Source organism: Emys orbicularis, chromosome 1 (assembly GCF_028017835.1).
Source record: "Emys orbicularis isolate rEmyOrb1 chromosome 1, rEmyOrb1.hap1, whole genome shotgun sequence".
NCBI lineage: Eukaryota > Metazoa > Chordata > Testudines > Emydidae > Emys > Emys orbicularis.
In genome coordinates, this window is record NC_088683.1 from 144127997 (window position 1) to 144141046 (window position 13050).

The following is a 13050-nucleotide window of genomic DNA, read 5'->3' on the forward strand; positions in this document are numbered from 1 at the left end:
GACAGGAAGAGGTGGAGCGGGGCAGAGCCTTGGGGCGGAGGAGCGGGGCAGGGCCTTGGGGTGGAGTGGGAGTGGAGCACCCACTGGGAAAAATAAGTCAGTGCCTATGCTGCCAGCTCAACAATACTTAGGGCTACAATGTAGATGTGGATGGGCACATTTTGTGCATGCATGTGTGCACACATGCCCCATCTCAACGCTGAAATCCTCACCTCTGCTTCCCTTACTTCTTGGCTGCACTATTCCAACTCCCTTCTCCATGGCCAGCTCATGTTCCCGTTTTCCAGACTGCTGAGACCCAACTCTTCACACACACCATACTCATTTTATGAGTAAAACACTGTTTTTCCCCACTGCCAGTGCCACAAACTTTTCCAAACTTCCTCTGAGAGCTAAGATGGGCTCTTTCCTTCATCAGCTGCAACGGAGACCCAGCAGGAGAAATTCTGCCCCCAGGGTCTTCACATCTCCCCTCAGTTACACCTGCACCACGCCACTGACTGCAAATGTCATTGAGGGAAGAGTTTGGCCCTGCAACTGAAGCTTAGGCCAAGATCATCCCCAGTGCAGGAAACAGGATAGGAAACCTCAGAACTTCCTCAGGATTGTGCCATCAGGGAAGGGTCTGTTCCCTGCCTGCACAACTAAACAGGCCCATGTGATGCACAGATCTTCACAGATCACAGGCACCAGGGCTGTTCCCAGAGAGACCCTCTGTCTCCAGTCACTTCTGATGTCCTGCCAACCCCTCCTTGGCACCGATGGCTGGGAATGGCTCTGGATCTGTTTTAAGGTTGAGACTATCCTGCAATCTGATTCCAACAGGGGAGAAGGGATAAGCCTTAGTAACCAGGAAAGAGGCCACAAGCATCTGATCAGAATCATGACAATTTATTTATAACATTAATTATATGGTGCTGAGGGGTTTTCCTCACCACTATATCAAACCACTTCGCCTGGGGGAATTGCTGCATGCAGAGATGAGCAGAGAGGATTCAGCAGGGCCCAGGATACAGCTCCATCACTCACGCATTTTCCTGCTCAACATTGGCTATGATGGGGAAAAGAGAATGTGAGAGAGTTACAGAGGAATCAATGACTCACGGAGGGGAAGCTTTCCCTCTTGTAGGTCACCTCATTCTGGAGCTGCAGAGACACTGCCCTGACCAGACTATGGCTTCTCTACCACAGTGGCCGGACGCATCCCTAGAACATTCAGGGCTTCAGCCCCGACCCCTTTCCCAGCAGTGTTGAGTCACCCCAACCCTGGAAGATGTTTTTTCATTAATCTGTTTTGCTTTGCAGCCTGTTTAAAAAAAGCCCTGATGAGAAGAGGGATCCCAAGCTTGGGTTTTGGAAGGACTTGCTCTTGTTCTGTCCCAGCAACAGACACAGAAAGAAGCAGAGACTTGTTTTGACTGAGGGGGAGAACGTAATCTTGGGACTAACCAAGCCTGCTGCCTCAGACTCAAGGCCTGAATCTGGAACTTGACAATGCGGGGGAGTTGGTGTTCCCTTCTCCCCTGAGCACTTAGGGGTGCTGGCAGACCACCCCAGGACATGGGGCAAAAGAGAACAGCAACTTTTACAACCCTTCAGACAGGCTGAGGAGACTCAGGCTGGGTTTCAGCACTGTTCTAACTGAGCAGCCCTGAGCAGTCTGAAAACCTCACAGTCGTCTCTTCATACGCTACCTTTGCTGCAGGGGGCGCTGTACTCAGCAATGGCAAATTCATCTGGAAGACACAAGGGAAGGGAGATGTGATCAGGGCTGTGTGAGACCCAACCAAGACTCCTCACACTTCCACCAGGCCCTGCGGCAGAGAGCTGGCACCGCACCAGAGATCTCAGGCAGGAGAGGAGGGAGCCCTGTCTCCAAGGGCACTGAAGGAACCTCAGCTGGGCTCCATGAGAGGAAGGCAAAGGTTATCCCAAGGCTACAGCACAACAGGCATCTCCAGTGAGTCTGTGCCAAGTGCCCTATGTCCATTTGCACCTCGCCTGACACACGACCACTGGGGTTGCCGTTGGCCTCTGGTTTTGTCACCCCAATTTCCTAGCTGGGAACAGAGGAGTGAATGTGCCTCCCCCAGGTCACACCCAGAGCTGGGATCCCAGGGCAGGATCTGAACCCAGGACCCTCCTAGATCCCTTTGGCTCTAACCTACGTGGATTAGCAGACCGAGGGGTCTGGGTCCTCAGAGCCTCCCATGGTGCGAGCATGAGGTCAGTGCAGGATGATCCCTAGCATGTAAACCCTGTGTGCCCCGCATTCTCATCCTGGAGCAGGGAGATGCTCAATCCCATATCCCAGCAGGTTCACTGTGGCTCTGAATGTGACTTCTCCCCCCTTATGACAGGCCCACCAGGCCCACTGCTGCCAGCCCCACCCGCACACACACCTGTCTCATAGTAATCATAGACTTTCACCACCGCTGGCTTCAGGCTCTGCACGGGGAAGTCCTGTTCCACCGCGAAGGAGAAGCTCTGAGTCACATTGCTCACCTGAGAAGGAAACAGACGAGGCTCAGGAAGCTCTGAGCCACTTCACCCTCTCCTTCCACATCTCCTCCCCCCATTGGTGCCCCCCATGATCCTGCAGGTCCAGCATCTGCCCCCCTTGGCTGCAGGGCCTGGCAGGGATTCAGGCCCTGAGGGAGGTGGGATAAGCCCTGCCCAACCCCAGGGTATGAGCCGCCGTCCCTGGTACCCGTAGGTGGGGGGAGATCAGGGCCCTGGCTCTGTGTTGGGGAAGTGCTGAAGGGAAACACTGGGCAGGAATACATGGGTTTGTCTTTCCCAGCTGAGGCTTGGGAGATCCCCTCCCCCAGGCATTTCTATTGGGAGTACATTGGGGGTGACTCTCCTTGGCCCATCCCGGCCCCGTGCAGCCACTCACCTGCTCCATGTAGAGCAGCACGTGGTTGGTGCTCAGTTCTGTGCGGTGGATGTGGTGATGTCCTTCCAGCTGCCAGCAGGCAAGGGAGAGAAGCAGGATGTTACTGAGCTCCCCTTCGAACCACCCCACAGCCCTAAGCAATGGGATGCTTTCACAAATTCATGGAGTCCAAGCCCAGAAGGACCATTGTGATCATGTAATCTCACCTCCTGTATAACCATGGGTGTAGTTTGGGGACACTGGGGGGTGTTGTCCCCCCAAACTGCAATCCTTGGGCAGGTGTGGAATTTGTCCCCCCACCCACATGCGCAGCCCCATTGCCCTGACTGGAGCTGCCCCCACCCCCTGCCACAAATACAGATGTCAAATTACACCTATGTGTGTAACACAGGCCAGAGAACTTCCCCAAAAGAATTCCTAGAGCAGATCTTTTAGACAAAAACAAACATCCAATCTCGATTTAAAAATGGTCAGCGATGGAGAACCCCCGGACCTCTTTCCCCTGGTGCTGTCAGGGAAGAGGCGGAGTATGTGTCCCCACCCAATTGGTGGACTGAGGTGTAAAGTGCACCTGAGGGGCTGGACCACAATCAAAGGCAGCACCAATTCCAGTATACCCAGCCTCAGTCAAACAGACCTAATAGTTCTTCCTCATTCTCTAGGTCTTAGACTGGCTAACACTGTCTGCAATGCTGGGGTCACTGCACAAGGTCTCCATAAGCCCAGGCTGGAGTCAGACATGGAAGGAGCTGCTGTCTACACTGCAGATCCTGCAGCTGGGAAATCTGCAGGTGAAAGGCTGATCTGAACTGGCCCCTGTGACAGAAGTGGGGTGGGGACTCTCAGACCCTTCAGGATTCCAGTGGAAAAGAAGAGATGGGGTCAGAGAAACAGAAGACATGGGGGGCCCTAGTGCTGCACCCATAATATGAGGGGTCATGAATTGGAGCCCACTGGGGGCCAGATACCTCTCAGGTGGGGCTGAAGGCAAGGGGCTCTGGGGGGGCTATAGCCCATACACAGAACAGGCTGTTACCTTCCTCACTGATGACTTCACAGGGATGAATCCTGACAGCATCTTAACGTCAACAATGACCATGTTGGAGACGGGGCGTTTCCCTGTGTAACTGGGAGACCAAGCAGGAAATGAAACAAGGTTTAATACATCTCAGCACAGAGCTGATGCACCTCAACTCTGATTGGCACAGGTGCACGCTCCCCCGATCTGTAGCATCTCCCACCCCACCTGCTTGTCCACGTGCAATCTCCTGGAGTGACCCATCCCCAGCCGTAGGGCTCAAAGGCGCTGACTCCATGGGTGCTCCAGGGCTGGAGCATCCACCGAAAAAAAGTGATGGGTGCTTAGCACCCACCGGCAGCCCCCCTATCAGCGCCTCTCCCTCTCCCCAGTGCCTCCTGCCCTGAAGCGTCCAGGAGGAGCTGCGGAGAGGGGGCGGAGCAAGGGTGGGGCGCGCTTGGGGGAGGGGGTGGAATGGGGTGGGAAGAGGCGGGCGGGGGCGTGATGGGGGTGGGAAGAGGCAGAGCAGTAGTGGGGCCTTCAGGGAAGGGGTGGAATGGGGGCAGAGCCTCGGGGGGGAGCACCCCTTGGCACATTAGAAAGTCGGCACCTAAGCTAGGGCTGCTCCGGAAGGCCTGGGCCTGTGAGGGGAGTTACCTGATGTTTATGGCAATGCTAAAAGTCCTGTGGACCTGGGGGCTCTCACACGTCTCGGGGACCATGTGCACCTCCAGCGCGAATGGTGCCTCTTCCGGCTTGGGGAGCATGTTGTACCTCAGGCTGGTCTGGAAGAGAATGCACAGTTCTATGTGAGCCTGCGCGTATCTCCTCTCTGCTTATCTCCTCTGCCTCCTTCCCCCGGTCCATCTCATTCCCTCCTTTGTCTTCTCTTTCTCCTTCCTCCTCTCACTAGCTCCCCATTCCCTAACTCTGGACATGCTCTCTCCTCACACCTTTTCCTATTTTCTCATCCTTATCCCCATCTCTTTCTCCCTTCCCTTCCCTCCCCTACCCATCCCACCTCACCCTGCCATCTCCAGGATGAGCCAGGCGCCCTCAGCAGCAGCCTGTCCCTCTCCCCCTGCCCCTGGGCCCCTCACCTGCACGTAGACACATCCTTCTCCTGTCACCCCCATGCTGTAGTCCCCTGGCACCTCTGCCAGTGCCATACGCTGGAGCAGCAGACGGTTCGTGTGATCCACCTGGAACTGGGTCTGAAAGTTCCCTGTGGATTGCAGGGTCACTGTGGATGCTCCTCCGCTCTTGGTGTAAGTAGAGGCTCCCTATCGGGACAGGGCCTGGAGCGCCACCACTGTGTCCTGCCAGACAAGAGATGGGCCCAGGCGCCCAAGGGAATGAATGAGCCATTTCTATGGGCCTGGAGCCCCTACCCCACTGGCTCCTCCCACACAGCACCGCCCTGCTCAGAAAGGTCGGCTTTTCCCATTTCCACCCATTCTCTACCCATCATTCCCACAAGCCATTCACCTATTCCCTGGGCCCAGATCCTCCAAGGTATTTAAGCACCTTTCTCCCACTGAAAGCAGCCAAGTGTCTAAGTACCTTTGGGAACATAGGCCTTGGGAATTCTGACACTCCACTACAGGGAGCTGAGGGAAGAAGCCACCCACCCTCCCGTGAAGGAGCAACCTGAAGGGACAGCTGACAGGGCAGACAGATAACAGAGGCAGATGCACCCACGTGCCTCAGCAGCAGGAAAACAGAATTACAACCCTACTGTGTTAACCAAATCCCTCCGTGAAGTAGTCTTCCAAAGGGAAACACTTCATGCACTGTTTCAAGAGGGATGTGTTTTGGGCTGCCTTTAATCAGGTGGCACTTTCTGGTTCTACATAACTCGGGATGGTGCCCCCACCCCACCTAGGGTGACCAGATGAGAGGACGAAAATATCGGGACACATGGGGCGGGGGGGTCGCCGGCAGAGCAAAAAAAAAAGCGGAGCAGGATGCGGGACAAACACCTAAATATAGGGACAGTCCCGATTTTATCGGGACATCTGGTCACCCTAGTTCCACCAAGGTGTGTCTGGCAGTGGCTAGCTGCTGCTGCTTCTCTGGGGAGTCCTCAGCTCCCGAGCTGGATTGGCTGGGCTGGATGGGGTCAGTGCTGGGGGGAGCTGAGGAAAGCGTCACGTTGGTGGATGCTCAGGGCGACAAGTCTGCCCTCTGTACACAAGAGCATCACTTGTCCAGTCTCCTGCCTCATTAGCCCACTAAGGCCTATGGGGATCTGATGTAGCCATGCTCCATGCTGTGACTATCCCATGATCTAACCCCCTCAGAAACAGAGGTTTTCTAAACCTTGCAGCGAGGACACTGTCGCCCCCTCCCCCTCCCCAGAAGGAGTCTGTCTCTGTTCCAATGCTGGGTTACTCGTTCTTCTCTGGCAACCTGATATATAGATCTCCTGCCTCCCCCTCCTGCCCTGGGTGTCTGAGGCTGGGGATGGGAACAGCTCACCTGGGTGGAGGAAAAGCCCCCGTTGGGATTCTGCTGCTTGCTGATCCACTTTGCAATTTGAGCTGCTAATGACAGGTCATCTTGGGATGGTGCCGGCCGCGTGGGGAGGTAAGCGAGGAGCACGTAGGACGTCATCTCCACCTCGGTGGAGGGAGCACGGGGGTGATAGAACGGGAGATCAGCCTCTGGCTGCTTCCCGGGCCTCTGCCAGTGAATGGAGCCATCTGCAGTGGGAGAAGGGAGAGGGAGGAGAAAAGGAAATGTTTATTACCGAATATCTGTTTTTTGCCAAGAGGGTTACTGACATACTGTCACTGAGGATGGAGAATGGAGTCCCAACCCTTGCTGGGCATGTCAATACAAAGCATGAAGGTATTAAATAATCCCTCTAGTGGGTTGATACAGTCCAGATGTGGAAACTCTCAGTGTCTAATTAGGTTGCTGCACCTGTGCCTGTGTCTCCCACATTTTATGAGTCAGATCCCAGGAATGGCCAGTGCCAGGGTTTTTAAGGCTCATTGATCTAAAATGTGTGAAGAGGCTAAATAATCCCGACCTGCCGCAGTACAGACTGAAGGTTATAGCAATAACAATCAAACCCTTCTCCTGCCAGGCTACATAGGGCCAGTGGACCGGGATGCAGAAGAAGAGCCCATAAACAGGTCTCACCCTCTTTCACAGCTTCCTTATCAAGCGAGTCCAGCAGTGCCCTGTGCTTCTCCGCCTTCCCTGCCAGCGTGAAGGCGTAGGCCATCAGTGCCTTTGTGTACACGTGGCTTCCTCCCTGCTCCATGGCTGTTTCCAGGCAGAATAAAGCACTACGGACCACAGAGTGCTGCGGGGAGCATAGAGGGGAAATAATCAGTGTTTGCAGTGTGACGATATGAGCTAGGCTTTGGGCACTGCCTGTGCAGGCTGTCATCTCATGGCCACAGAGCACAGATGGATTTAAATAAGAGGGGCAGTGGATCTAATATAACACAGATGCTGGTGATGGGATGAGTGACTGTTTGACACCAGTCACTTGCATGGTCCCAGTGAACTCAGACTCTTGTAGTAATTTGGTCACCCCATCCATCACTGTGGGCCACTGAGCACAGAAATGTGGCTTAAATGTGTCTAGCTGAGACAGCCTCAGCAGTTACAAAAATCACATTCCTGCCTTCCATGGGGTAGCCATGTTAGATACAAGGCCTTCACAATTTGGAGAAATTAAGGTAATCTGAGGTGTCTAGGGCTATTTATTGAATTTTAACCAAGAAAACATGTGGAAGGCAAATGAAGCAGACTCTGCCATGGATAGCAATGAGCCAACAGCTGTCAACTAGTATATAATCCCTCCCAGTCATTCATCCAATGAAAAGCATGACTAGATGTTAGGATATAGATATTCAGGCCTGTCTGTAAAGGCCTATACTTTAAGAATGTAGGTGTATTCTTATCACTTAGCTAGTTATAGAGGTATAAAAGAAAGAATCAAAATCACTGTCTGTCTGTGTAAGGGCCTTCTCTTACAGTGACAGTCTGAAGCTCTGTTCTTAGGCTAAGGCCTTCAGCTAAGCAGCAGAGGCAGCCATAAACTGGGAAATGTACGGTCACATCCTTACATTCCAAACTAGTCACATTGAAATAAGGTGCTATTGGGCTGTTAGGAATACAATCCTGTCCTGATATTCCTATCACCTCCAGAGAAAGGGAAGAGCCTAGAAAATGTAAAAGGAAACTTAGTTTGATAGCATCCTGTCTGGCAAGAACTCACTTATCAATAGCTGGGATGTGAAATCCTCATCTCTTTGTTCTTCTATCGTCTCCACTTCCCTATTGTTTGTCTGTATAATCTCAGTTTGGTTCTGTGATTGTTTCTGTCTGCTGTATAATTAATTTTGTTGGGTGTAAACCAATTAAGGTGGTGGGATATTGGTTAAATAACCATGTTACAATATGTTAGGATAAGTAGATAGCTCAGTGGTTTGAGCATTGGCCTACTAAACCCAGGGTTATGAGTTTGATCCTTGAGGGGGCCACTTAGGGATCTAGGGTAAAATCAGTACTTGGTCCTGCTAGTGAAGGCAGGGGGCTGGACTCGATGGTCCTTTCCAGCTCTATGAGCTAGGTATATCTCCATATATTTTATTTATATTATTGGTTAGTTAAATTTCAGTAAAATGATTGGTTAAGGTATACCTAAGCAGAACTCAAGTTTTACTATATAGTCTGCAGTCAATCAGGAAGTAAGGGGGGGATGGGAACAGGGACTGGGGGTGGGGGAATTAGAATCATGTTTCGCTGGCTGGGAATGGGAACAGGGAATGGGAACAGGGACACAGGCAAGGCTCTGTGGTGTCAGAGCTGGGAAGGGGGACACTGAAGAAGGAAACTGGAATCATGCTTGCTGGAAGTTTACCCCAATAAACATCAAATTGTTTGCGCCTTTGGACTTTGGGTATTGCTGCTCTCTGTTCATGCGAGAAGGACCAGGGAAGTGAGAGGGTGAAGGAATAAGCCCCCTAACACTAGACCCCTAGTACGTTTACAGAGACTATATAAAACAAACAGGAATAATGAAGAAGGGAGTAGCCACGCTGTCAGGCTGAAAAGCTTCCATCAGTCAGACCCATCTGAGCTGCAGCCAGACACACAGGAGACAGTGACCGAGCACTACAGCTCTTTTGACATGAATTTGGGATTCTTTTTTTCCATTGTGCATATTAAAAAAAAACAAATAAATAAAGAGCCAATCAAAGAAGCAGAGCTCGGCCAGAACCAGTACTGCACACCCAGCTGCTTCTGAGGCCTGGGGACCGTCTCATTCTGGAGCCAGAGCCAAAGCCTTTTCAGACTGTTTTTTTCCCTCCTTTCCTTAGAGATCCCTTTATCAGGTCAGCAGGCTGCCACTATCAGGACTCGGATGGGTATAGGGAGTGGGGGAGAGGGGAGGCTGCTGACCCAGGGGAACTCATGAAGGGGACTTTGTGCGTGTGGATACGTACAGTGATGGGCAGAGGAATCTCTAGCAGTGCGATGGTGATGTAAGCAGAGAGCGTGACCTCATCGTCCACCCCGCCCTGCAGGGAACCACAGAGAGAGACACATTAACCCCACGCAGCACCTAAAGCCTTTCCCCGCTGGGCCCTCTACATACTACATCCTCATGCCCTTTATCTGCCCACTCTTGCCATGCCCCATGATAGCTCTCACAAATGGGTATGTCTACACTGCAGCGGAGAACGTGAGACATGCACACACCAGCTCCGCCCAAGCTGGTACACTAACAAAGGCAGTGTGGCCATGGGTGGCAGCTCTGGCTAGCTGCCCAAATACAGTCATGCTCAAGCTTGGAGTATGTACTGGGGCAACTAGCCTGAGCTGCCATGGCCACACTGCTATTTTCGTGGCTGTCTACCTGTGCTGGGAAGTACACTCCCATCTGCCCTGTAGACACACTCTGCGTTTCTGTCCCCATTTACCTCCCATGGTAGTTACCATGTATCTGCCCCCTCCTTTCTCCTCCCCATAGTAGGTCCCACGTACAGTACAGTATCTGCCCATCCGTATCTCCAGGGTAGTTCCCAGGCCCATGTCATCCCCTGCTCCTCCCACCCTGGCCCCATGTGCTGAAGTGTCTGAGCTGTTCCCATGCGGAGTTGTAGCTCTCTCCATGTCACTGAAGTCCTGTATCGGTCCCATGGGAAGCCAGCTGCGCAGATACGTCACCTTTATTGCATTGTTCAGGAGCGTCCCGGAGCTGCTGAAGCAGCCGTTTTCCTTCTGCTTGCCAGCGAGCCAGGCCAGGGCGTCCTGGATGTGCTGCTCCTCGATGAAGATGTGAGAGCGGGCCTGCGCGAAGGACTTGAGGACAAAGGCCGTCAGCCTGCGACAGAGTGCGGACAGCGGTGAGAGCTCCCTCCCATGCCCTGTGCTTGCTGGAGGGGATGGGGTCCTGGGGCATCGCCAGCCTGAGGGGAAGCAGCAGGGGCCAGAGAGCTGGTGGCCATGGGGCAGAGAGCATGAATACATTGCCTCCACCTTCACCCACCTCCACAGTCTCCTTCACACTGATTTCAGGATCCAGTTTAAGCTCTCTCTTCCTGTTTATAAAATCCTCCCTGGACACAACCAGTCTCTCAAACTTAGGAGCCCTCTTCATGCTAAATACAGCTCTTATAGCAGAGGGTCGCAGGGTTGCAAATGTTGAAGCTATATTTAAACAGGGCTCCATGGGAGTTCCAAGGAGTTATACACCAGTTTGCCTGTACTTAGTAAACTAGTCAAAATGACAATTAAAAATAGCATAATAAAAGATTCAGAAGATCATGATCTGATGGGGTCTAAGCAGCATGGCTTCTGCAAAGGAAAATTGTGTCTCACTAATCTCTTAGAATTCCCTGAACATGTCAATAAAGTGCTGAATGAAAGAGAATTGATTGACATAATTTCTTCAGTAGTCTCTTATGACAGACCTTCTCGAAAGCCTTTTGGAAAGTCTAAATGAATTGAATAATCATGGGATGAGGGTCAAAATGTTGTCGTGGATCAGAAATTGATTCAGGGACAGAAAACAAAGACTAGAATTAAATGATCAATTCCATCATAGCACAAGGCTAACAGTGGGGTGCTGCGAGGTTCAGTACTAGGACTGGTGTTGTTTAATATACCTATTAATGATCTTGATAATGGGCGATCGATGGCATAGCAATTCCTATGGTCCTATCTAGCACCAGGTTGCTCTCTACCTCTAACCCAGTTCCACCACTACGGGTATGAGAGTCTCCCCTCTGCAGCTCCCTGTCTGGAACAGCCTCCCCTGGATCTCTTCATCTTTTTTCAAAAATGATCTGAAACCATCCCATCCCCTTTGCCTCTTCAGTTCTCTCTCTCCTCAGGGCCAGTGGGAACAGGTGCTTTTTATACACAGCAGGCTGATGAAGCCTATTCCCTTTGATGTGATATGCCAAGGGACTGTGAAAGCTCCAGCGAGCCCTCAGGCCTTTAACAGCATCACCAGTTGACTAAAATTTAACACTTCCTTTATAACTATATAACAGAGGAGGTTTAGGGGCGGCGTGACTGGCAAGAAATCTCACCAGGTATTCCCCGGCTGCCTGTAATGCTCCCCAAATGTGCTGTAAGAGCCATCCAGGTGCTTGTAATTCAGCTGCCTCTGATAACCTGAAATGGAAAGTTAAAGCAGGATTTATACATCAGAAAAAAAACAGTAGGGGGTGAGAGAGCAGCTCACCAGCTCAGCCAGTAAAGGGGCTCCTAGGCCTGATGTGTACTAGCCAGCACTGGTACATAAACATACACGTCTCCATCCCACGAGCTAGTCAGCAGAGGGAACTGACATAAAACACATGGGCAGCACCATCGTATTCCAGTAGGGGGAGTACCACACAGTCTGGTTAGCTAGAGCACCCAGGCTGAGAAGCCATTTCACCTGGCTACTGTGTGCAGCATTTCCACACTATAGCAGTGACTCATAGGATGGACACAGCAGCCAGTAGCTCTCGTGGAGCAATGAGTGCGCGTATCCGTAGTGCTCAGACAACTGACAAGAGTGAGCCAAGAGTGTGTCGAATGGGGACCCCACTCCCCGGATACACAACCCAGTCCCTCTGTCCTCAGCTGAGGGAAGCTCTGTCTGCAGGTCAGGCAGAAACAGAAAGCTCCCAGCACAACCTTGGAAGGGAGCAAGTGAAGAAAGAAAAGCCCCGTCCCTCCTCACCACTGACTAAGTATCCGATGGCCTTGGATTTGGTCTCCTCGCTCAGCTGCCCCGTTTTATTCAGATAGTCCAGGACGTAGATGTTGGGGGCAAACAGGACCATGTTCTGCTCCCCACAGCCGAAGGGCATCTGGAGGAGCTGCTGCAGGTTCTGCATGGCTGTGCCCAGGATATCACCTGGGGATGGAGACACAGGGAGTCAGTGTCGCACAGAGGTGGCCTGCGGAGGCAGAGTGCACCACAGAGCACAGGCAGTAACAGGTGAGAGAGAAGGACAGAGGGAAAAACAGGACAGAGCCATACCCTGAAAGAGGAAACACAGAGAGAGAGAATGGGGAGAAGGAAGGGTAGGAAGATGTCTGGGATAGGAATAGGGATACTTAGACAGAAAGGCCAACACACAGGGAGACTGATAAAGGGAGGTCAGGGAAAGGAGAACAGGAACAGGAAAAGAGACAAGAAGAGATGAATGGAGAGATGATGGGGACACTGATGAAGGGAGTGAGTAGCTGACCAGGTGGAAAGGCTGGCACAGCAGGCAGACAAGGAGCAGTGGCCGCAGCTGCCAGGGCAGGTCCTTTCTGAGTTGCTGCACTCACCCAGCACTGTCACATAGGCTCTGGCTGAGCCCTGCACCACGTTCAGTGGAAGCTTCAGGGAAATCTTCCCTGCTTCTGAATTTCCTGAGGGAAAAAATCAGACAGATAGGATGCAATAAAATGCCCCCATGCTCAGCAGTGAATGGGAGCAGTGAATGGGTCCCAGAGCAGAACCTGGAATGCTGCCTTCCACCCGCCCCCTGCATGGGGAACCCCTGCTTTCAGCAGCTCCATTCCTCCTAGCTGGACAGTGAGACGCCCAACTGTCCCCTCTGGCTTGGGGTCCTGTGACCCATGGGAAACACTCCGCTCTTTCTATGGAGTGAGG

General features: G+C 52.3%; 2 pseudogenes; one reads left to right on the forward strand and one right to left on the reverse strand.

Annotated features, from left to right (window-relative positions):
• Window positions 1-13050, forward strand: part of LOC135885884 (alpha-2-macroglobulin-like) — a 170762-nt pseudogene that overhangs the window by 57279 nt on the left and 100433 nt on the right.
• LOC135890700 (alpha-2-macroglobulin-like) overlaps window positions 1026-13050 on the reverse strand; it is a 65102-nt pseudogene continuing 53077 nt past the window's right edge.